The sequence below is a fragment of the Acomys russatus genome, chromosome 3 (assembly GCF_903995435.1).
Source record: "Acomys russatus chromosome 3, mAcoRus1.1, whole genome shotgun sequence".
NCBI lineage: Eukaryota > Metazoa > Chordata > Mammalia > Rodentia > Muridae > Acomys > Acomys russatus.
In genome coordinates this window covers 37,446,694-37,459,298 of record NC_067139.1, presented here as the reverse complement: position 1 = coordinate 37,459,298, position 12,605 = coordinate 37,446,694, and the positions used below count along the sequence as shown (strand labels likewise).

The window sequence follows — 12,605 nt, the reverse complement described above, 5'->3', positions numbered from 1 at the left end:
GAGGCGGAGCCCTGAGGTTCATTTTGTTTTGGTGCCACTGGAACCTTGTGATGAATGCAGTGAGTTGCAAAAACCGTGGATGTTGAGTACTACGTCAAGGCTTCTTCGTTCCTGGCAGTTCTTGGCTCAGGGCTATCATCTTTGCTCGCGGTGAGCCACTGACTGACACGTCTTCCTTTTGTTATATGTGGAGAAATTACTCCTATTTTTAAAAATAGAGAACCAAAGGCCCAAGATTCTAGAAATGCTGTGCTTAGGAGTTCGATAAAGCAGAGTAATGGCACAGGGCCTTCGTCTAAGCACGTGGGAGGTGGAGGCCGTAAGATTAGGAGCTCGAAGCCATCCAAGGCTACCCGAGACCCTGTCTAATAAGCAAAAAGTGGTTAATAGGTGAGCCAGGTGGCTCATACTTGCAATCTCAAAATTTGTGAGATTAAGTCTAGAGAAATGCCAATTTGAGGTCAGCCTAAATTACATATAGAAACTTTGTTGGGCCGGGCATGGTAGCGCACCCCTGTAATCCCAGCACACGGGAGGCAGAGGCTGACAGATCACTGTGAGTTTGAGGGCAGCCTGATCCACAAAGCGAGTCTAGGACAGCCAGGGCTAAAACAGGGCCAAAAAAGAGAAGAGTAGCCGGGTGCAGTGGCGCACACTGATAGTACCAGCACTCAGGGAGGCAGAGGCAGGCGAGTCTCTGTGAGTTCAAGCCAGCCTGATCTACAAAGCGAGTCCAGGACAGTCAAGATAACATAGAGAAACCCTGTCTGGAAAAGGGAAAAAAAAAAAAAAAAAAAAAAAAAAGGTTAAAGCTTGTAATCAAGCCGGGCGTGGTGGTGCACACCTTTAATCCCAGCACTTGGGAGGCAGAGGCAGGCGAGTTGTTTTGAGTTCGAGGCCAGCCTGGTCTAAAAAGTGAGTTCAGGACAGCCAAGGCTGTACAGAGAAACCCTGTCTCAAAAAATGAAAAAACAAAACAAAACTTGTGATCAAAGAACTGTGGAGGATGCAGGATTGTTGGGAGTTGAGGGCAAGCCTCTGCTACAATAACATCTAAAGGTAAAAAGGTAGTGTGTGGTACATGCCTGTAATCGCATCACTCTGGAGGCTGAGGCAGGATGATTGCCAGTCTGGGGGCCATAGCCATCTCAGTGTTAGCCACTTTATAGGGTCCAGATGAGGATGTTAGACCCTCTCCTTTGCCTGCAGTGTCTGATAAGTTCTTGGACCTGCTTTCCCGAATAAGATTTTTTTTTTTTTTTTCCGAGACAGGGTTTCTCTGTCCTAATAAGATTTTAATACACCATTTGTCCTTAGAGTGTCAATTCACTACAGTTAAACTTGTAGGGTAGCATCTTTTCTGTTCTCAGGAAAAAGTCATGGATCAACCTGTGCTGGTAAAGTGGTGCCAAACAGATAGTAGTTTGGGTCCACTGAGAAGTACAGTCAATTTCCACCCTCAAAATGGAGTCTCTCAAGGCGCAACACAGTCCCCTCCTCCCCCAAACTCCCACTGTTTTCCATCATAATGGAGTAAAGCAGGCCACAGACTGGTCTTACATTACTATAATATTAGGTGTCGGTTGTTGCTGTTGTTGTTGTTATTATTATTATTATTATTTTGAGACGGCCTATGTAGCCCTGATTATCATGGAACTTATGATATAGACCAGACTGTCCTTGAATTCACAAAGATCCTCCTGCTTTGCCTCCTGCGTGCTGAGACTAAGACTGAAGGTGTGCACTACCATGCCTGGCTTTAGGTATCATTTTAGGCACTAAAAGACCAAGGAAGATTGAGAAGACATTGAAGTGGCAGAAGCCTTTGACCGATGGATCTACTTTACTTGCTGACTGAGAGTTGAGTAATTTCAAAATAACCAAAGAAGCCAAAGATGCTTACTGAGATAGTGCTTATCTTCGCAAAGACATCTCAAAGGAGGAGGTTAGAGAACAGTAGACTGAGCTGGTGGGGCATCCTGTAATCCTACAATTTGGGGCATAGAGTTGGAAGGTCAGGAGTTCAAAGCCAACCTGAGATACATGAGTCACTGACTCAAAACCAGAGAAGGGCTGGATGGCTCAGCCTGGGAAGGTGCCATCACTGGGACTCGTGTATGGTATAGGCAATGCTAGCAGTTGGAGTTGCACGGACTTGGGCAAGGTTGGATGTTTCTGTGTTTGTAGCCTCTTATCCAAAGAATTAAATATCAGGTGTGACCTTTCTGGTGGCTGAGATGAGACTAGCATTGACTTACAGAAAGAAGGGTTTCTTTTCTCTCACAGTCCATAGTGGGAAGGAGGTGTGGTAACAAGTGCCCAGCCAGATCAGGACACTTAGAGATCACAGCCACTTGCAGAAGCAGAAAGTGGGGACTGGGGTCGGACAAGGCTGTAAGCGCTCAAAGCTCACCCTGAGTGATGTACTTCCTGGGGCAAAGCTCCAGCCACTCAAGGTTCTGCTACCTGCCCACCAGCTCCACCAGCTAGGGAAGGAGTGTGAGCCTGTGGGAGATGTTTCTCACTCAAACCAGGAGCTAAGGGCTCCTGCTGACTTACAAAAGAAAAAAAGTGACTTTTATTTGGAGCAAAGAAACAATATGTTTTATAGAGGGACACGTGGTTACAATTGGCAGCAGGTCACATGAGTGGAGGCACTCAGGGACCCTGGTTGCACCCCTCTGTCTTTAAAGGACAGACAGATGGCGAGGTGGCTACTGAGGGCTGTTTGGGTTGGTTTCGTGCTTTGATTGGTGGATTAGTCTATCCATTGACTTCCTAGTGCACATGTCCCTTTCCATATGTATCTGATTGTAATATGCACACCCAACTGTGCATAGGCATAAGATGGTAAATAGGGAGTTCTCCCTAAAAGCTTTCTAGATAGTCTGCTTTGCTGCACATCACCCCAAACCAGCGGAGACTGTATTGGCCCTTCTCTTCCTCATCTCTGAATACATTGGGCGCACCTTTAAATAGAAACTGTCTAAATTTGATTGTTACTGAAGTGAGGAAGCTCCTGTGAAGCCTGGTGCCTGCTGGGTGGGGGTTTTGATACTGCTGTGTATATTGGGGAGGAACATGTGGCATGCTAGTACATGCTAGTGAAGGAGCTAGGGAGCCAAGTGGAATACAGCCCTGCTTGGCTTATACTTGCTGTGTAGCTCAGGCCAGACTCAAACTTGTGGCCGTCCTCCTGTCTCAGATTATTGAGTGCTTGGACTGTTGGCGTATGCAGTCCCTCCTGGTCTTGACATCTATCTGAAGTCCTGTTCGTTACCATTTCATTTTTACTTCTCCTCCCATTTCCATATTATTACTATCATGTGTACCCATCTACCTATCTGGTCCATTAATCTATGCTTTCAAAACATACTGTTTTCAGCCGGGTGGTGGCGGCACACGCCTGTAATCCCAGCACTCGGGAGGCAGAGGCAGGTGGATCCCTGTGAGTTCGAGGCCAGCCTGGTCTACAATGCGAGTCCAGGACAGCCAAGGATACACAGAGAAACCCTATCTTGAAAAACAAAAACAAAACAAAATAAAACATACTTTTCAAGCTGGGCGTTAATCCCAGCACTTGGGAGGCAGAGGCAGGTGGATCAATGTGAGTTCAAGGCTAGCCTGGTCTACAAAGAGAGTCTAGGCCAGCCAAAGCTACACAGAGAAACCTTGTCTTGAAAAAACAAAAGCAATAACAACAACAAAAATATACTGTTTTCCATAAATTATTAACTACAGTATATATATGAACTATTTATACAGTTATATAGCTGTATAAATAAATATTTATATATACTGTTAAATGTAGTTTTTCCTAAGTTTGTGAAAATCATTTAAGAGTGATTATATTTGTTGGCTTGCTATTATTTCAGTCAGACTACCATCTCTACCACCACCATCACCTTCTTTTGTGGGGTGGGAGAAACTCGCCTACCAGTGTCTTCTCAGTTCTGGGGTTAAAGGCCTGGCTTTAGTAAGGTTTGCTAGGAGCTACAAAACTTGAGTTTTATTTGTTGTAGAATTTTACTGTATGACTATTTCATGTTTTAGTCATCTTTGTCATACTAGATATTTCTGCTGTTGCCATTTTCCTCCAAGGAAATGGGCTTCTTGGAACATTTCTTCTTCTTCTTCTTCTTCTTCTTCTTCTTCTTCTTCTTCTTCTTCTTCTTCTTCTTCCTCCCCCTCTTCCTCCTCCTTTGGTTTTTCTTTTTTGGTTTTTCGAGACAGGGTTTCTCTGTGTAGCCTTGACCATCCTGGACTCACTTTGTAGACCAGGCTGGCCTCGAACTCAAAGCGATCCGCCTGCCTCTGCCTCCCGAGTGCTGGGATTAAAGGCGTGCGCCACCACGCCCAGCTTCTCCTTTGGTTTTTCAAGACAGGGTTTCTCTGTGTAGCCTTGACTGTCCTGGGCTCACTTTGTAGACAGGTTGGCCTCAAACTCAGGGATCCACCTGCCTCTGCCTCCCACGTGCTGGGATTAAAGATGAGCACCACCACTGCCTGGCTGTGGAACGCATCTTCTTATGCACACTTGTATAAGTTTCAGTGCTTTATTTTATTTTATTTTTTAACTTTTTATTGATTCTTTGTGAATTTTGCATCCTGCACCCCAATCCACTCATCTCCCCAATCCCACTCTTCTCTCCCTTCCCTCACACTCATGGTCCATCCTTGCAACCTCCCCTACAACAGATAAGAAGTTTCAGGGTTTTTTGTTTTTTGTTTTGTTTTTTGGTTTTTCGAGGCAGGGTTTTTCTGTGTAGCCTTGGCTGTCCTGGGCTCTCTTTGTAGACCAGACTGGCCTTAAACTCACAGTGATCCTCCATCCTCTGCCTCCCGGGTGCGGGGATTAAAGGTGTGCGCCACCACGCCCGGCTCTAAATTTCAATATTTTTAAGCTGAGTTTTAGGATGCTTGATTTCCACTGAAATGAATTATCAGACATTAACATTTTACCATCTCAGAGTTTTTAAGTAGTTATGTGAAATTTTAACTTTAATGTAATTCTCAAATCACGCAAATAAAGCACCAGAGGAAGCTTGCTGTGGCAGAGCTGAATTTGAATGGTATTTGGGGACCCTATTGGCTTTCCTTGGTTTCTCTGGGCAAGTTCTAGCAAAGCACCCTGGCCAACCCCGGCCGTTCCGGGTGGTTAGTTGTCCCACAGTGCCTCGCGCCTGCGCCTGCGCGCCCCGCCCCCGCCGATTCGCGCCGCCTCCCTCCCGGGTTCTCCACTTCTTGAGTGGCGGCCGCTCGCGACCCCCAGCGTTCGAGAGGCGCTCGGCGGAGCGGCCGGGACCGTGGTGAGTATGCATCGCCCCGGCAGGCTGCGGCCGTCGGCGGCCGCCTGCTTCGCGCTCTCTGCGGGCCGAGGCCGCTCCACCGGAGGCGCACTTCGCAGCGAGTAGGCCGCTCGGCCCCGCGGGAGCCCGGGCCAGGTCGCTCTCGGCGCTTCCAGGCGTCCCTCGCGCTCAAGCCCCTGTCGTCCCCCTCCCCGCGTGGGCCGCCGTAGCCCTCCTAGGCCCGGTGCCTTCCGCACTCCGAGTCTGGGGGAGGGAGGTAGCCTAGTCGTCGCCGGCCTGGCTAACGGATCTCGGAGGACAGGCGATTAGCCCCGCCCCCCGTGTTACTATGGTTTATGGTAGTTGGTTTCACTAGTTCTTTGCCTAAGAAACCGTCCCCACTGGGTCCCTCTGTGTAGCCCTGGCTGAACTCATTGGGCACCCAAGATGGCTTCTAACTCGCCAACCTCCTGCCTCAGCCTCCTGAGAATGAGTTCCCCTGGAAATCTTCGTCATTTACCACTTACCGTTGTTCCCCTGTCGAAGATGACAGGCTGTGCGTCAGCGCCCTGTGAGAACAGAGCGTTGGTCTCCTCAGTGGTGGAGCTGGGTGTGAATCTGGACTCCTTCATGCCATTCTTCTTGCTTTAGTCATCCTATTGTATATGGGCAACGCTGAGGAAAAAGTGAACTCAATTTGTAGGATTTTGTTTGTTATGAGAGACAGTTCTTTGCAGTTGAGTCAGAATAGGTCTAATTTTGGAATCAAATGCATCGAGTGTCGTTTCCCAGCCATAGCCACTTGCACTGTTTTTTTTTTTTTTAACTGTTTATTAGAGTTCTTGAGAGCAATAACCTCTGTGTTGGGTGTAAGATACCTAGAAAAATGTTGTTGATTCCGTCAGTGATAACTATTATTGCTCAAGGTGTGTTTCAAATCTTTTATTTTTGCACGCTTGTGGTCCCACGTGGGTTTGGGCACACACCCCCAATCCCCTTTCTGTGGGTGTCTTCCTAAGCATCTCTCCACCTTATTCACAGGGGCAGGGTTTCTTGGAGCTGGTTGGTATGTCTAGTTTAGCTAGCTTCCTCAGGGATCACCCAACTCACCATCCAACTGCTGGAATTTGCCCGATGAATTCTGTTGTTAAAACATGTCTTAAACAGGCTGAGTATACGCTAGAAGTGTAGCATTTGTGTTTGTGCATGTCTGGATATGCATCCTACCCCATAGTCAAGCTCATTGCTTGGGAAAGAGAATTGGATACATTGTTTATATGTATGTATGCGTGTGTTTATAGGCATCCATTTACTTCCCTCAGTTACAAAAATAATCTTATTGTAATCAATTGATAAAGGAAGAATGTTCTATCAAGCTCCCCCTCTCCATTTTTATGCTAGAGATCAATCTCAAGAGCCTTGTGCATTTATGAGTTTTTATTTCTTGGGACAAAGTCTCACTATGACTGGTCTGGAAATTGTGTAGACCAGCCTGGTCTCAAAGTGCTGGCATTAAAGGCATGTGCCACCATGCCTGGCTTGCTTGGCTAAAATCAGTGACCTCCAAGTAGAGTGAAAATGCTATTTTGAGATAAAATGAATCTCATTGTTATGTACTTGTTTCATACTTGTTGATTTTTCTAAAGACATTTCTTCTCACTGTGATGATTAAAAACTTATTGTTGGAGCCAGTCTCATTTTTCAATTATTTTTGATAGGCTATGGTCACTTATTCTGTAGCTTCAATTAAAGTAAGTGAAGATAAGCCATTATATTTATTTTTAAATACTTTATTTTTATTTTTTATTTTAAAATTATGTGCATATGAATCACTATGGGGGTTTGTGCACATGCTGGTGAGGATGTGGATGAGCATTGCTGGTGGGAATGCAAACTTGTACAACCATTTTGGAAATCTGTCTGGTGCTATCTCAGAAAACTGGGAATAGGGCTTCCTCAAGACCCAGCTATTCCACTCCTGGGAATATACCCAGAAGATGCTCCAGCACACAACAAGGACATATGCTCAACGATGTTCATAGCTGCCTTATTCATAATAACCAGAACATGGAAACAGCCTAAGTCCCTCAGTAGAAGAATGGATAAAGAAACTGTTGTACATTTACACTATGGAATACTACTCAGCTGTTAAAAACAGGAATTCCCGAAATTTGTGGACAAATGAATGGAACTAGAAATGATCATACTGAGTGAGTTAACCCAGAAGCAGAGAGACTCACATGGTATATACTAACATAATTGGACACTAGCCCAAGGGGCATGTCCCACAAAAGTCTTCACTTACCAGGAGATTGGGATAGTTGTGAGGACATCCTGTTGGGACTCTAGGTGAGAAAAGTATGAAAGAATGGGGAAATAGAAGGATCCAGAGGGTCCTAGAAACCTACAAGAAGAACACTATGCTGGGCGGATCTGGGCCCAAGGGTTCTCTCTGCTCATGCACCAACCAAGGACAATACATGGAGTAAACATCGAACCCCTATTCAGATCTAGTCAATGGACAGGACATTCTCCACAGTAATGTGGAGAGTGGGGACTGACTCAGACATGTAACTCTGGTGCCCCATAGTTGACCACTTCCCCATGGTGGGGAGGCCTGATAGCACTCATAATAAGCAGGCTATCAAGATGAGACTTGATAGCCTATGACCATAGGTTCCCCCTCGAGTCACAGATGTAGGGGAGGGGAATAGGGTGAAAGTGGGAGGGAGGGAGGAATGGGAGGATACAAAGGATGGGATAACAATTGAGATGTAATCGGAATAAATAAATAAATTAATTAATTAAAAAATAAAATGTAAAACATCTTTTTAAAATTAAAAAAAATTATGTGCATATGAATCATGGGGGTTTGTGCTCACAGAGGCTAGAAGAGGGCATTGGACCTTTGGAACTGCTGGATGAGGGTGCTGGAAACAGAACTAGGGTCTTCCACAAAAGCAGCAAATACTTTTAATACTATCTCCTCAAACTCTATGTTGTTATAGGGTAGCTAGTGGCCAAAAGAAGAAGAAGGAAGAAAGAAGAAAGAAGAAGAGGAAGAAGAAGAAGAAACAGCAGCAGCAGCTATATATTATATGCTGGCTTTTTTAATTGGCTGATGACTGAACTTTTTTTTTTTAGATTCATTTCTTTATTATTATGTATACAGTGCTCTGCTTGCATGTACACCTGTAGGCCAGAAGAGGGCATCTGATCACATTATAGATGGTTGTGAGCCACCATGTGGTTGCTGGGAGCTGAACTCAGGACAGAAGAGCAGTCAGTGCTCTTAACCTCTGAATCATCTCTCCAGCTCTGAGCTTTTTTATTTTTATTTTTTAAACTCTTAGAAATACTATTATAACAGTAATTTTATTGTGGTCAATATCATGGAGCATGGAAATTTTTGAATTTTTATCTGTAGAATACCTATATTTCAGGCTCCTTATTGACTCCACATTTGCCAGTTTTCGTTGAAAACTCATATTGAGCCTAGTGTCTTGGCACGCAACTGTAATCCTGGCAACGGGGAAGCCAAGGAGTGTGGATCTCTCTCTTGGGTTTGAGGCTATCTTGATCTACACTTCAAGTTCCAAATCAGCCAGGGGTACATAATGAGACCCAGTTTCAAAAACAGCAGCGCATAAGCCAGGAGTGGTGATGCCTTTAACCCCAGCAAGCAAGAGGTAGAGGCAGGTGAATTTCTTGTGAGTTTGAGGCCAGCCTGGTCTACAAAGAGAGTTCCAGGCATCCAGGCCTATTACACAGAGAAACCCTCTTTTTTTTTTTTTTTAAGTTTTTGAGACAGGGCTTCTCTGTGTACCTTGGCTGTCCTGGACTTGCTTTTGTAGATGAGTCTGGCCTGGAACTCACAGCACTCCACCTGCCTCTGCCTCCTGAGTGCTGAATTAAAGGCATGCGCCACCATGCTCGATGAGAAACTCTGTCTTGAAAAACAAAGTAAAAAAACAAAAAACCTTACAGATTTTCACTAGGCATGGTGGCGCATGCCTTTAATTCCAGCACTCCAGAGGCAGAGGCAGGCAGATCTCTGTGAGTTCGAGGCCAGCCTGGTCTACAAAGCGAGTCCAGGACAACGAAGGCTACACAGAGAAACCCTGTTTGAAAAACAAAAACAAATCAAAAACAGCAACACATATTGAGTCTGTAGTGATTGTGTACTAAAGAGATATGCATTTACATGCCTTTTAGAAACTATGAGGCCAGCTTGGTCTATATAGTGAGTTCTAGAACAGCCAGAGCTATATAATAAACCCTGCCTTGAAAAAAACCCATATATGTATATGTAAATACCTATATATGTATATATATTTGGAGAGGTGGCTTGTATACTAAAAATGTATAATGCTTTTGAGGGCCACTGTTAGATTTCCATCTTCCACAATGGGTGGCTTGAAACCAGCTGTGTCTCCATCTTTCGAGGATCTAACACCCTTTTCCGACACCTGTTGGCATTTGTACTCTTGTACTTTAATGCACATGTGCATATTTAAAAATAAGAAAGTTTAAAAAGTTGTCAGGTATAGATATCATAAATTACAGAATTCAGAAAAATTACTTGTATTTGAAGATATAAATGCTATTGGCAAACTGTTCTAAATAATACAACAGAATAGGAAATGTTTATAAGTGAGATTTTCCTAGGGTCCTAATTGATTCCTCCAGGCTTCTCCTATACTAATTCCTACTTTCATGTCATATGCTTTTCTAGATGTAAAGGTTACTTCTTTGTTTTTGATGTTGTGGTGGTACCGTATCAAACCCAGAACCTTGTCGTGCCAGGTAGGCTAGTTACTGAGCTATGTCTCCAGTCCTTTACAGTGTTCTGTACACCCCCTATACACACATACCTGCCTTCAGTTAATATTCTCCTGTGTCTTGTCTTTCTGTACCTTATTCATTTATGTAACTGCTGGGGATTGAAACCAAAGCCTTTGTACATGATAATAACATGTTCTACTACTGAGCTATACCCCAGTCCTTTTAATAAAACACTTAGTAATTTAAATATCTGTTTTATGCTACTGATTCAGCAAATATTTATTTGTGCATGTGTTTAGTAGAAGTTGTTAGAGGTGGTATCATGGTAACGGAGCCAGGCATGGTGGGGCACACCTTTATTTAATTCTAGCACTTGGAAGGCAGAGGCAGGCTCTGTGAGGTCCAGGCCAGTGTGGTCTGCATAGTAAGTTTCAGGCCACCCAGAGCTATGTAGAGAGACCCTGTCTTGAAAAAAACAAAACAATAAGAAAAAAGATCATGGAATGTTGGAGTTACTTTTGGGGGTTAGAAGGTAAAAAAAAGGAAGTGCTTTACTTGTTTGGGCTAGTTACCTTCCTGAAGTTGTTTTCTCATAATAACAACGTATTTTTCAGATTTCTTATAATGACTTGACATACTCACTCATCAAATATATATTACTACTTACAATGGTGTATTAAGATATCATTGCATGCAGTGAGGTGAGCCACTGTTAACTGTGACTTAGTGTACATATGCGACTACTACCCAAATGGCTATAATACATTTTCAGCAACCCAGAAGGTTTCCTAATGTCCTTCCCAGAGGGTTTCAGTAGACCTAGGGTTTTGATTTAGATCATTAGAAGTTAGTTTTTTGCGGGTGTGGTGGCACACGCCTTTAATCCCAGCACTTAGGAGGCAGAGGCAGGCACTGTGAGTTTGAGGCTATCCTGGTCTACAAAGCGAGTCTAGGACAGCCAGGGCTACACAGAGAAACCCTATCTCGAAAAACCAAATAAATAAATAAATAAATAAAAGTTAATTTTTAAACAGCTTTATTGAGATATAATGTATATACAGTGCATCTACCTTTAGTCACCAGTTATATGTTTTATTAGTATATTCTCAGTATTGTGTAGTTATCACAATTCAGAGTATTTTAATTATTTTAAAAGAAAAATTCCACCCATTCAGTCATACCACTCTCTACTTTACTAATCCCCTACAACTCAGTCCTAAATATTTATTTATGGGTTTGTGGTCTAGGACTAGCGTCTTTCAGTTATGTTTTCAAGCTTCATATAATAAGTGTTTTATTCTTTTTTATGGTTTAGTCATACACCATTTTTTTTCATATACCTTATTTTATCAGTTAGTGGACGTTTGAATTGCTACCATGTCAGAGCACTGTTAAATATGCCTCTAGCAACATTTCTGTAGGTTTTTTTTTTTTTTTTGGTTGGTTGGTTTTTTTTTTTTTGAAAGATTTATTTATTTATTTATTATACAGTATTCTGCCTGAATGTGTGCCTGCAGGCCAGAAGAGGCCACCAGATCTCATTATAGATGGTTGTGAGCCACCATGCGGTTGCTGGGAATTGAACTCAGGACCCTTGGAAGAAGAGACTAACCTCTGAGCCATCTCTCCAGCCCCAGTTTTTTTGTTTTGTTTTGTTTTTCTGTTTGTTTGTTTTTTGGAAGGTATTTGTTTTCAGATTACAAATTTCATGTTCCTTTTTCATTAAAGCTGTACCTAATTTTGTTTTGTTTTGTTTTTTGTTTTTCTGTGTAGCTTTGACTGTCCTGGATTCGCTTTGTAGACCAGGCTGGACTCAAACTCAGGGAGATTGCCTGCCTCTACCTCCCTGAGTTCTGGGATTACAGGGGTGCACCACTGTGCCAGGCTAAGCTGTATTTAATTTTATGGTTTGGACCACAAGCTTTAATTTAGTTCTAATCTTTCTATTTCCTTATAGCTTATGCTTTGATATTTCATATTTAACATAGAATTGTTTATTATCTTAGGTGAGAAGACTCTGTCTATGGCTATATTTATGCCTTGTTCTGTTATTTGTTTAGCTCTTTGACTCATTTCATGACCACCCCTCCTACCCCCCCCCCCCACCCAGTGTTTCTCTGTGTTAGCCATGGCTGTCCTAGACTCACTTTGTAGACCAAGCTGGTCTCTAACTCACAGTGCTCCAACTGCCTCTGCCTCCCGAGTGCTGGGATGAAAGACATGCAACACCATGCCTGGCTCATTTCATGAAACTTTTGTGTAGATGTGTAGCAATGGTTTAATCTAATTTATTTTATTATTTATTTATTTATTTATTTTTGATTTTTTTCGAGACAGAGTTTCTTTGTGTAGCTTTGGCTGTCTTGGACTCACTTTATAGGCCAGGCTGGCCTTGAACTCACAGAGATATGCCTGCCTCTGCCTCCTAAGTGCTGGGATTAAAGGTGTGTGCCACCACCGCCAGGCTCTAATTTTATTTTATTTATTTTGGGAGGGTGTCTAATTTTATCTTTTTTTTTAAAAAAAATTATT

The 12,605-nt window shown here is 43.3% G+C and overlaps 1 protein-coding gene across 1 annotated transcript in view; it reads left to right on the top strand.

Annotated features, from left to right (window-relative positions):
* Uimc1 (ubiquitin interaction motif containing 1) overlaps positions 1-12,605 on the top strand; it is a 78,024-nt gene continuing 65,419 nt past the window's right edge. Inside the window, exon 1 of the mRNA XM_051171864.1 lies at positions 1-150. The gene's annotated coding sequence lies outside the window, so the exon portion shown is untranslated. The remainder of the gene's footprint in view (positions 151-12,605) is intronic.